Genomic DNA, 13,430 nt, shown 5'->3' with positions numbered 1-13,430 from the left:
ATACAGTGAAAATTAAGTACATTGCTTAAGCATAGTAAAATGAAAACATTCATTTTTTCATTCATATTTTCACTTTCAGGAAATAATTATTAGACCATACTGCTGGACAACATACAGCATCTGATTTAAAGTTCTTAACGGATTGAATTGGCACTTAATTTGAAACCAAATTTGGTTTATTGATTAATACACATCAAATGGTCCATTGTAAAATGGACCAACATACAACCTGTAGCTCACTTCTACTGCCTACTGCTACTTATGTTGAATTCAATTAGTCCATCAGGAAATAACTGCTGTGTGCCAAATTTTGTAATTAGTACATACATTGACTTGGTTAAGTGGAGGATGGATTGGTTAAAGAAGGTAACATTAAAAAATAGAAAAAAAAAGTCAAGAAAGATGAAAACTATCTGGTCCACGCTTTGAAATATTTAAGATCTATTCAGTTATCTAAGTGTGAACTAGGGAAGTGCTAAATGGGTATATGTAGCTTTCCAATGCTTCCCAGATTGTCTACAAAGACTTGAGCAAAGTGACTGATCAACTCAATTCAGGAAATAAAGTTCGAAGGGGCCCAGAGCCAGAGCCTTTTCTATGGGGGAAGAGTCACACCAGCACTCAAGAGAACATTTTTGGCAATTCTCTGCTGGGTCACATTTACATACTGATGTTCTCGTCTTGCAGAGTCATCCAGGATACCAGAAAAACATTATAAGGTAATAGCTTATCAAATTTTAGAACATATGTATGAATGATATTGCACTGGAAATCTAGAGAAAATAAATGCTCTTATTTTTTCTTTTGAAGTATAATGAAGTATTTGTCATTGACAGAAGTATCATGTTTGAATTAATAAATATAATTGATTAAAACATTTAAAGGACATGTTTTTGATGGGCCTTCCAAATGCTTTGTTTCAGAATGGAATAGTGGGAAAATATCAACCTTGAAGATATACAAATATATATTCAAATATTAACTCATCATTTAATTTGGGGATTAATTAATCAGATTAGTTAATCTTTTGATACTAATTTACCTTCCCAGGACAATTCTATTCATATTACTTGCTTCTTTGAATTGAATAAAGTAATATTTATACCATTTGTGAATCACTGAATGAAAGTCTTGAACTGTGGTAGGTGCTAAAGGAATAGTGGTTGATTGATGATTATGAGTATGATGTTGAAGAATAACAATAAAAAAGATGTTAAAGCCTAACAGTAAAAATATTCAATAAATATTAGTATGATTTCTTTAGAAAATATCATATTTGACTTAATACAAGATTATAAAGTGTTGTAAGTAGTAGCCATGACTAGGGTCAATTTCAGAAGTGTAGTGAGTAGAATTTAAATTCACACAATAAAACAATATTTTTTTAAAGATTTATGTATTTGAGAGAGAGAGAGTAAGCATCCATGAGTGGGGAGATGGGTAGAGGGTGAGGGTGAGGAAGAGGGTGAGAAATGTCAAACAGATTCCCTGCTAAGTATGGAGCTTGATCCCACCATCCTGAAATCATGACCTGAGCCAAAATGAAGAGTCAGATGCTTAATCAACTGAGCCACCCAGGTGCCCCACAAAATTGTGAAGGAGAAATTACATATTAACATTTGAATTTCACTGTAAATTAATTTCATTCAAGTGGTGGGTTGAAAGAAAAAGAGAAGAGGGAGGGGTGGAAGATTGGAGAGAGGGAGGGGAGACCCAGTAATTGGAAAAAGGAGACATAAAATAAGCAATAATATACAGAACAGCTGCTATATTGATTTAAGGAATTCCCCATACAATGTTTTACTTTTGACTTAGTACCGTTTTAGTGAACTAGAAATTTGTCCTGTGGAATCTTACAGTATCATTAGTCACTTGATTATGTAGAAGAAAAAAAATGTAGAAAATTATAGTGATAATTTGGCAATATATAATTGAACTACCTTAAAAGTCTTTGTAACATTTAATGATTAACAAAATACACTTAACCCACTTGACATGAACATTCAATATTGCCTTCAAAAGAAGAACATCTTTATTTTTTCTGATCTTCTAAACTTTATGGCTCTTTGAAGAAATGTTAGCTTTAATATAAAAAGTTATCTTTAAGACAGGTTTGTTGTATTATAAGAGTAAACTTCCCTGAAGGAAATGCCACAGATCATATGCCATGATATTGAAGAGCTTATTTCCTGAAAGTCTGGCAAGAATTTCTAAGAAATGTGTACCCTCCTCTTAACTAAACCAAGAGTGCCTGTTCTAATGTAGAAAATAAGCCAGATCTGTATTTTGCACTGTGGAAATAAGACAGTAAGGATTTTTAAGACTGTTTTTATAATCTAAGTTATTTTTAAAGTACAATCTCTTTGTAGACTTATAGAACTCTTATGTAAAAAATCCTAAACTGAAAAAACTTCAGGGGGTGCCTGGGTGGCTCAATCTTTAAGCATCCAACTCTTGATTTTGGCTCAGGTCATGATCTCGGGGTCCTGTGATGAGCATGGAGCCTGCTTAATATACTCTCTCTTCTTCTGTCCCTCCTTCCTTCTTGCACATGTACATGTGCACATGTGGGTGCTCTCTCTCTAAAAAGCAAACAAACTTCAGAAGGTAAAAATACTGAAAATATCCCTTAGCATATTTTTATACTTCATAAGGAAAAGACATTCTTCAGCTTTATATTTTAGTGATGTGAACGTTGCTTGTATGGCATCTCCCCCTCTCTTCTCTTGTTCTCTCACACCCACACACAACCTGTTATCTGTGTGTATAGGATACTACTATGCAATATTAGTATAAATATTATAAAACTATGTTAAAATATATGCATATGTCTGTGTGTTTTTAAATTTTTCTATGCCACAGCAATTTATTATTATAAAAGAATAATCTATTAAATTGCATTTCCTACTTCTAATAAGAATATTCATTAGTAGTTTTGTTATTAAGATGACAAATTATTATATGATTATTTAAATGGTATTGAAAGGATATTGTTTTAGATGTGAAATAATGAAATTTGATTTGGGTGACCTTTTTAAAAAGCTATTGCTTTCCTTTAAAAATGCATTTTGGGTCATAATTTGATATTACAAATTAGGAAATGACATCCTTACTTATTAAGAAAATTACCAGAAGGGAACAAAGTTATCTTTGTTTAAAAGCCTTCAGAATAATTTAATGTTACACAAGGTTTTTCAGAATAAATTTTCTTCAGTGAACATTTGAAATATTTAATGAACTTGAAAAGTATTTATAAATATTGAATAATGCAAACTGTTGGGGTGAGCTTAGTCTTCAAGCTTTTGATATCTGAGTTCTCTTTTATAATATGAATATATTAAAATTATTGTTTTTATTTCCACAATTCAAATGAATTTTTCTTATATTTTTCCTTGTATTTATATTTTATATATATAATTGTGCTGATAAAATGGAATTTTGATTAATACTGTTAACGCTATATGAGGACCCACTGCTTACACAATGTTGTCTTAGGGATAGGAAAGATTGAAAAAGATACCAGGCTTAAGACATTAAAGGGTATACACTTTCAATAGATCACTGTAAGAAGAAATAATTGAACTGTGCATGTTGTTCTATGGGAACTCAGTAATTGATTTTTTCTAAGCATTTTGTTATATATTCTACTTCAGAAATCTGAAACCATTTTGCTTTTCACCATTTCTATAATACTCAGTACTAATTGGTTTATGATACATGATCTTGCCCTTTTTTTTTTTTTTTGGCCTTTTGCAATGTTGTTGGCAAATGCTGGATTAATATAGAAATAATTGAAGACTAGGGGCACATGGGTGGCTCAGTTAGTTAAACATCTGACTTTTGGTTTCAGCTCAGGTCATGATCTCAGAGTTGTGTAATCGAGTCTCATGTCAGCCTCCATGCTCAGTGTGGAGTCTGCTTCAGATTCTTTCTCTCTACCTCCCCCCTTCCACATGTGTGTGTGTGCTTTCTTTGTCTCTTTCTCAGATAAATAAAATCTAATATATTTTTTGAATATTTTTATTTATTGAGAGACAGTGTGAGTGGAGCAGGGGCACAGGGAGAGGGAGAGAATCTCAAGCATATTCCCCACTGAGCATGGAGTCTAATGTAGAGCTCCAACTTAGGATCTTGAGATTGTGACCTGAGCCAAAATCAAGAGTCAGATGCTCAAGTGACTGAGCCACTCAGGCATATAATTATTTACATTACATATACATACCCTATTAATGGATATATTTTCACCCATGTGTTTGCCTCAATTTATTTTGATATTACACATTTTAACAAAAGTGGTACCATTTTGATAACAATGTAATTCATTTAAAATTAGAATATTGGAACAAATGGGTAAAAATCAAAACACAGTAAATAACGTATGTGATAAATATTTTAAAAATCTCAAATAATACCAATGTTAATATCTGACACAAAGTTTTTTTTTTTTTTTTCCTGACACAATGTTTTAATTCTATTTGTTGTTAATGTGTTTTTTGGGGCGTTTCTATAAAGCTTTTCCAAGTTTCATTCAGTAAGCATAAATGTATTGCATGCAAATTTGCAGTGTCATGCAGACATTGGGTAACATGATAATGGTTAAAATACAGCCTTGTTATCAAAGAGTCTACAAGATAATAGGAGCGATTGTCAACATACAGGCTTCTGAAATACTCCATGGCACAATATAAAGCATACAGTGGAGGAACTCTGGAAAAGACAAATCAATCTGGTGGAAGATATATTTAAGATGAGTCCTGAAGGACACATATTAGTTAATAAGGAGAAAGAACAGTGTTGGGGAGAGGAGACAGAGCAATGAGGGAGGGTAATGCATCTGTAGATCCAGAATAAAGGGGAGGAGGAGACTGGAATTAGAGTGGTGCTAAAATTAAAGGAGTGTTTAAGTGAAGGTCATTTTGTATCATCCTTGACTGTTTATCCTGAAAAGAATGCAGGACGTCCCAGAGATTGCAGAAAGTGATAACCAAACATATATGTTCTAGAAAAGTTTATTACTGCTGAGTAATAAACATAGTGAGCATTTGTACAGGCCAATATACTGCGTTAGCAGCCTTTGAATTCTTTGTAGGAAGTACATCTTGCTTGTTGGATGAATAAAGAAAAATATAAAGAAACTAGAAACTAGAAATGGAATAAAGAAAAATTATTAGTTAAAGAAAAATATATTGTCCTGAATTGCAGTGTTTTCCACACCTTAGTAAAAAATAAGCTTCTGAAGGATGGGGACTATAACTTTTATCCCACATAGAGTTTTTTACATAATGAGATATTAATGACCAGGCTTTGAATTCATAGACAGTTTCTGCTGTGTTTGAGATTGTTAGGTTGCAGGCCAGATTACATGGAATGTAAGCTTAACAGGAAATAGTTTCTTCTCTGTGGATGCTCCTGCTCATTTTCTTCAGCAACAATCAGTTTCACTGACTTCTATTTTGGCCTTTAAAAAGAAAAAAAAAAACAAAAACCTAAAAAAACATTAATTATAGGCATCTCAGTAAGATAAGAAGATGAATTGACTTTTCTGTGTCTACATACCAATATCTTGGTGGTAAAATAAAGTATTTTTCCCTGCTCTCTTTTAAAGGGGATTATTTTGTAGAAGTTCAATGCAACCAAGAAATTGGTAGTGTTTATTGCTTGTCTCTAATGGAAATTACATTTTATGGGGAATTGAGATTGATTATCCTTATCTTGACAAGTGAAGATTGAGGGCGTATACTATGGAATAGTGTACAGTCTCAACAGTGAAGAGGAAATGTTTAACACCTTAGTTACTAGGTTTTTAAGACCAGAATAAAGGAAGGGTCTATTTGATGCAACCATTTCTAGTTTTAAAATTAACAATATTCAAGATTTATATAATGAACTATTATGCTTTTACTGATTTGTTTTCCTAAAAACAACAAAAGGTCTCACTGTATTGATTAAAAGATACCTGTTTGGTCTCAATTTTATTTACATATTGAGGATAATGAGAGAAGAAGCAGGACAAACACAGGATATAATTAAGTTACAATTATTGTGAGAAACTTAATTGTGTATTTTCCTAACCTCAGATGTAAGGAAATACTAATTCATATAATGCTGACCTCTGTAAAATATATTTCTCAACCCTCACCCTCACACTATGTTCCTAGAAATTAGTAATAAAAAGAATACATTTTCTAATAATATAATATATTATCTTAGCAATACCATTTTTATAAAATACAAATTTCAGGCCTAATTATTTTATGATTTATTTGTATTTATAAAATCACCTATGCACATATTGAGCTATCTGGATCCCTTGTATTATGTTCATTGTCTTAATGCCAATGACCTAGAAAATGATTTAAAATAACCAAGACCCAGCTATAAGGAAAAAAAAATTCTGGAGATGTAATATACAGTATGGTGACCGTAGTTAATGCATGTTATAGTGCATTAATATGCATATAATTTTATGCATTATATAGTACATATTTGGAAGTTGCCAAGAGAGTAGGTCTTAAAAGTTCTAATCACAACAAAAAAAACAACTATATGTGAGGGGATAGATATGTTAACTAAGCTTATTCTGGTAATAATTTCATAATACATACAAATGTATATGATATCAAATCATGCCATTGTACAGATTAAACTAATACAATGTTATTGGTCAATGATTTCTTAAGAAAACTGAAAACATTTTGTAAAAATTAGCACTGAGACACAAGAATTTGATCTTATTCCTAATTTGGAAGCCAAATTTTAAAAGTTACATGAGATGAGATAAATACATATAAGATGATACAGCTGCTGAGTCTCATTATGTAATCTAATTATTTCAGTGTCAAGACACCTAAGGATTAAATATCATGCTGAACTTTGGAGAATACTAATTGAATATAATTTTGAATGGACCAATGTATAGCTCTTATGACCTAGAGGCACAGAGAAAGGCTCACCTTTCTGAAGATAAATACTGTCACTTGACATTTCACTGCTCAAGAGTGATTTTTTTGGATTCTAAAAAGTGTTTGCAGCTAGTTCATAAATACCCACAGAGGAAGAAACCCCATCATTTTACAACCATTTAATACTTTTATTATTATTATTTAGTAATCGACTTGCATTCCAGCTGACAACTAGTATCCAACACACAGCATAACTTGACAAAGGAGAGAGTAAAAAGCTTGAAGCATGAAACCACTGCTCAAAGTAGGTTCCCCTGGCTAAACACTGTGCACCCAAAATGTAGCAAGAAAGAGCTATCTACCCAGGGGAAATGAAAACAGAGGTCAATGAGATAGGTCAGGGAGCGTAGGAGCAGAGAAGGACAGTGATTACCTGGGCTTATTTCATGATTTTGCCTAAGGCAGGGCTCGACCTCAAGTAGCAGTAAGTATGTTCCCTCATTGCTGCACTAGCAGTAATCTATAACATTCAGTTAATTTGCTTCACCTACTGAACAAGATGGGTTCCTTAGTTGTTGTTGTAAATATAATACGGAACATGCAGGGTCAGAGAGAAAACTGAACCTGTGGGAAATCGTTTGGCTTAATAGCATTTTATCTGAAAGATCAATGTACAAATCTCTTTGAATTTAAATTATTGACCATCTTTATGTTATTAAATATTTACACATTGTCTGGAAGAGAAGATTTAATGGCCATTTATACAATTCAAACCAGAGATAATTTCATTATACAATATGATACACATTAGATTTTTAAAAAGACTTAAAAAGAGGAACAAAAATGTATTTTGTCTTTCAAAGAACTTTAAAGAGAATTTATTGTGACACTAGTATTTTTTAATTGCAGTCCATCAACAATTTTTAAGTAGTACTGTTTATGACTCTTCAGTCTTAAGAGATCAGTATACTTTGTGAATTTTATATTTGTATATCATGTTACAAAATCGCAAAACTAGATTTTGTATACAATACATGGAATTTTTTAAGGCTAATCTAGCACCAATACTGTTTCAAACTTCATATGTCCATAGAATGTACTCGATAAACATTTGTTGAGTGAAAGTATATCTAATTCCTCATTGAAAATATTTCATCTAAGTGTTGTTTCAAATGAATGATCAATGCTGAACAGCAACATTAAAGCCCTAAAACTAGAATTACATAACAGAAAGTCAGTATGTAATTGCACCATGATTGTCAGAGTTTATGGGATTAGGGCGTTTTATCCTTCGTGTAGGATAAAATGAATGAGTTACCATCTCAGAGCCTGATTACTCCTTACTTTCATTTATGAATCTGAATAAATGTAACACTGACCCTGTAGCTATTGCATATTCGACTTTATCCATCACCACTGCTAATGATTATTTGGCTCTGAGGATTAAGTACATCCCCTTCAGTCTGCAGGTTCCTGTACTTTGTGAATGCATTAGCCCTTCTGACCTTCCCTAACTGATCAGGGGACACAGTTGTAAATTGCAGATTGGGAGTAATTTTTTATTTCATCGATGTTTTCAAAGTGATTGAATAATTTCATTATTTCAAAATATGTGAAGTAAAAGGTATGAGACATAATTATGTTTTTTTGTTAATAATGTATCATGTTTACTCCTGTTTATGGACATTCTGTCCCAAAGAAATGTTTATTATAAGATTCTTGGAATTTTATTTATTTTTATTTTTAAAATTTTAGATATATTTTTAAAATATTTTATTTATTTATGAGAGAGAGAGAGAGACAGCACAGGTACAAGTGGGGGTCAGAGGGAGATGGACAAGCACGCTCCCTGCTGAGCAGGGCTTGATCCGAGGACCCCAGGATCACGACCTGAGCCTAAGGCAGATGCTTAATGGACTGAGCCACACAGGTGCTCCAGATTCTTCGAATTTTAAATAGAAATACCAAATAAAATTTCTAGTAGAAATCACATGTTATACTATAAATCACTATACATAAATGGTATCAATAGAACGGCTAATCCTTTTCCATGTAGAAAGTTACAATGAAATTAAACAAGGCAAAATGTAAACTGCTGTATTTACAGAAACTAATGAAGAGGAAGTAACAAACTTCACGAAACAGAGTACCCCAATTCACCTTCTTTAGTTTAGTTTGGGAAGCTTATTTGATCTTTAAACTTCAATGTCTTCTGTATAATGAAATCAATCCTGTGAGCCTTGGTAATTGTCACAAGGAGTAAATACCACAGTATACACAAAAACACCTGCAGGGTACTTGGGATTTAGAAGGTGCTAGTGGAATGGTGGCTCTTTCATTTTCTCTTTTTCAGTCATTATCTAGGGAACCCAAATTATTTCACTATTTTAAGTTTACCTTAAATGTGTCATTTTGTATTTTTTTCCCCTTCTTTCATTGGGATTTGAGCATTTACATTGACATTCAAGTGAATATAAACTTATCTTTGAGCATGGATTCTGAGAGATTTCAAAAGAACTGCAATACTTGCCTTAGCTGTTATAATAGATTCGAGAACTGCCATTATAAGAAGAGTTGTGAGATGCTGACCTACAAAACTCGAACTCTCCATTTCCTTGGTTCTTTTTCTTTTTCGGTCCTCCCCCAGATCTTAGGAGCAATGCTCGTTTATCACAGCAATATCCTCAGAAACCTGATTTAAACTCACTGCCTGCCGAAGCTGTCCCTGAATACAACATGCTTCAGGATAAGTGCCCCTTTTCTCTGCATTTTATTAGTAATTACCTTAAATCCATTAGTCATTACCTTAAATCCTCATATAAAATATCATATATTTGAGCATTAAGATTCGCTTTTTCCTAACTTGGATAAAGGCTGGAATGTTGTTTAGCTTCTTTTCCATATTAAGAAAGGGTCTGCTAAGTGAATTAAGAGTCTGAGTAGATATTTTGTGGGTGAGGGGTATTTGAATCATAAAAGAAAATACGTTTCAAGTATCGGAGGCGGGAAGGTAAGATGGCGGCGGGGAGGTAAGATGGCGGCGGGGAGGTAAGATGGCGGCGGGGAGGTAAGATGGCGGCGCAGCAACGCGAGGCGGTTAGCACTGAGTCTCTTGGCCGACTTCAGGTCCCGTCTCAGCAGCAGCGGTGATCGCTGAGCGCAGACTGCCTACGGTAGGCAGCCAAGATGCCGAATATGAAGATCTTCAGCGGCAGCTCCCACCAGGACTTATCCCAGAAAATTGCTGACCGCCTGGGCCTGGAGCTAGGCAAGGTGGTGACCAAGAAATTCAGCAATCAAGAGACCTGCGTGGAGATTGGAGAGGGCGTACGTGGAGAGGATGTCTACATTGTTCAGAGTGGTTGTGGCGAAATCAGTGACAATCTAATGGAGCTTTTGATCATGATTAATGCCTGCAAGATTGCCTCGGCCAGCCGGGTTACCGCGGTCATCCCATGCTTCCCGTATGCCCGGCAGGATAAGAAGGAGAAGAGCCCGGCTCCCATCTCGGCCAAGCTTGTGGCAGATATGCTCAGGGTGGCAGGCGCGGATCGTATTATCACCGTGGACCTGCAGGCTTCTCAGATCCAGGGCTTTTTTGATGTCCCAGTGGACAATTTGTATGCAGCACCAGCCGTCCTGCAGTGCATACGGGAGAGCGTCTCCGAGTGAGGGACTGTACTATTGTCTCACCCGAGGCTGGAGGAGCTAAGAGAGTGGCCTCCATCGCCGACCGGTTGAACGTGCACTTTGGTCCGGTTCACAGAGGACGGAAGAAGGCCGACGAAGTAGACCGCATGGTGCTGGTGGGAGACGTGAAGGATCGAGTGGCCATCCTGGTGGATGACATGGCCGATACCTGTGGCACGATCTGCCTCGCGGCCGACAAACTCCTCTCAGCTGGAGCCTCCAGGGTGTACGCTGTCTTGACTCATGGAATCCTCTCTGGCCCGGCCATCTCTCGCATTAACAGCGCATGCTTTGAAGCAGTCGTGGTCACCAATACCATACCTCAGGAGGATAAGACGAAGCATTGCTCCAAAATACAGGTGATCGACATCTCCGCGATCCTGGCAGAAGCCATCAGGAGAACTCACAACGGGGAATCAGTTTCCTGCCTGTTCAGCCACGTCCCTTTATTTATTTATTTATTTTTTTAAATTTTTATTTATTTTATGATAGTCACAGAGAGAGAGAGAGAGAGGCAGAGACACAGGCAGAGGGAGAAGCAGGCTCCATGCACCGGGAGCCCGATGTGGGATTCGATCCCGGGTCTCCAGGATCGCGCCCTAGGCCAAAGGCAGGCGCCAAACCGCTGCGCCACCCAGGGATCCCCAGCCACGTCCCTTTACAGTACAGTGAGTGCTGAGGCTTTTTACAAATAAAGTGAACCCCACCCCATTGTTTTCCCCCTTGGTATTTGAGGACAGATTCAGCAGAAGGCCCGGCTTGCTCCCCCGACGCTTTCTACACCCCTCATCAGGGTATATTAGCATTTCTCCTAAATTTAGAGAAAGATTGAGATTAGCTGCTGAGATTCCCCCGCCTGGCCTGCGTCTGCCTTGTCTCATTCTAGCTTGATGCTGTGAGGCTTGAGGCTTTAACGACAGCTGAGCCCGCAGCAAGATTTCAGGCTTTGGAAGGTGTTGTAGAGGGGTGTTTGAATGTTCCCCTGGGGAGGGGAAAGTACACACTACTTAGCATGTGAATACTTCAGGGTTTCCTTGGTTCAGAACTACTAGCAACAAAGCCCTGCCCCCTTTCCCCCTCTACCCCCAACCTGTGACAAGTTCTCCAAAGCCTGCGAAATGAACCCTAGGCAGCCCCAGCCCAGCTCAGGCTGCTCAGTCCTGTAAATCTGGAGCCAGTGGGCAGTTTACAGCCTGAGCAGATCTCTGGAGTAGGGGTGGGGGGTGCCTGGGGGTAGGCAGCACACAGGGCAGTGGATGCTTCTTGGGAGGAAAAAGCCTGATCCTTCATCCCCTCCAGCTTGGGGACTGTGTTGCCTGGATTTTCCTTTGTACCTGTTCCTTTCCATTTGGCTTGACCTTCAGCCATCTTGCCCTTCCCCTGGCCATATGTCCTCTGGGGCACAAATGTTCCTCCTACCACAGTCTTCTGGAAAGCAAACTCAGCTTCCTGCTCCGTAATCTCTCACATCGGCACGGGATTATTTTTTGCCATAGCATAATCTTCCTTAGCCCACTACTGCTGTGGTTATAGGTTTTAGGTGGAGTTGTAGTGCCTTTTGATTAATTTAAATATTTCATCTTTCTGCCATCTATTTGGCCTCTCCAATGACCTGAGATTTCTGTTAAAAAGACTGATGTTACGGTCTCTTGTAGAGGAAACTAATAAAGTGTCTGTGTGTGAAGTCTGAAAAAACAAAACAAAACAAAACACAAGTATCTTTAAGAGTTTTAGGATCAGTTTGAAAATAATTGTATGCTAATTAGACACAATATCTGTACATAATTTAATCTAATCCATTAGGCAACTCTACTCTACGTGTAGTTTGAAATATTATAACTAATTGGACAGAGTAAGGTTGTATTCTTTATAAGTATCTTTTTCTTTATGAGTATCTTTTATTTAAACATTTCATTACTTTGGGAATATGTATTCAATTGTCCCAATTTGTACATTTCAGAGTATTAAGTTATACTGGATTGGCAATTTTTTGTTTAATTGAACTTTTTTTGTAAAGATTTTGATATTTAAAAAAATATATATATGTTCTGTAGCTTAAAATAAAAACAATCCTAGAAACTCATGTAAGAAGAAAACTTGATTCCCTTCACTGACATCTTTGTTTCTATCCCAGTGCTGTGGTGTCTCAGCAAGTAGTCTCAAATATTGCTGACAAACTGATTCAGAACAGCATTTCCATATATTTCTGCACAATTTTTCCTCATTGGTTGGATAATATAAAAATCATCTCAGTGCTTGTCCCCATTTTCTAACAATGCTTTTAAAATCTGTATCATTATGAATTTTTCCTTATATAAGGAAGTATTATCTTTGGGAAAGTGACAACGAGTTCATGTAGTATAAGTTAGAAATTGCTATAAGTTTAAAGGAAAGAGACTTTACAACCATTCTAAGTAAAGAAGAAATTATTTTTGTGGCACCTCAAATTATTTCTTATTGTACTGAGATTTTAAATCATTTAAAAATGGTAATGGTCCACTATTATTAAGTCTAGATGAATGTTAATTATTTCATGAGTATTAAAACAATATTACATAGCTATTTCAATTAAATTGTGCATAAAGAAAGTAAAATCCAATGTGCCTTCTGAAAATAGAGTTTGACCCTTAGCTTCAAGGTCAACATTTCTTTTCCTCCTTCACTCTGCCTAGACCATCCCAGCTCTTAAGTGTGGACTACTATTTTACTTTTAATAATGTGCATTTTGTAGTCGAATGTATACACACTATTTCTTAAAATACTCAAGCTTGGCAAGATTTTTATTCCTTATTCATAAATTAAGTCTTTTCTTAATAGATCTTCTTCAGTAAGATTTCT

The 13,430-nt window shown here is 35.9% G+C and overlaps 1 pseudogene; it reads left to right on the top strand.

Annotated features, from left to right (window-relative positions):
• The first annotated feature begins 9,952 nt into the window (after nt 1-9,952).
• On the top strand, nt 9,953-11,094 carry LOC140621456 (ribose-phosphate pyrophosphokinase 1-like; annotated as a pseudogene).
• The last annotated feature ends 2,336 nt before the right edge of the window (nt 11,095-13,430 follow it).

The sequence above is a fragment of the Canis lupus genome, chromosome 30 (assembly GCF_048164855.1).
Source record: "Canis lupus baileyi chromosome 30, mCanLup2.hap1, whole genome shotgun sequence".
Taxonomy (NCBI): domain Eukaryota; kingdom Metazoa; phylum Chordata; class Mammalia; order Carnivora; family Canidae; genus Canis; species Canis lupus.
Note: the sequence above shows the minus strand (reverse complement) of the source record. Positions and strands in the feature narration are given on the sequence as shown.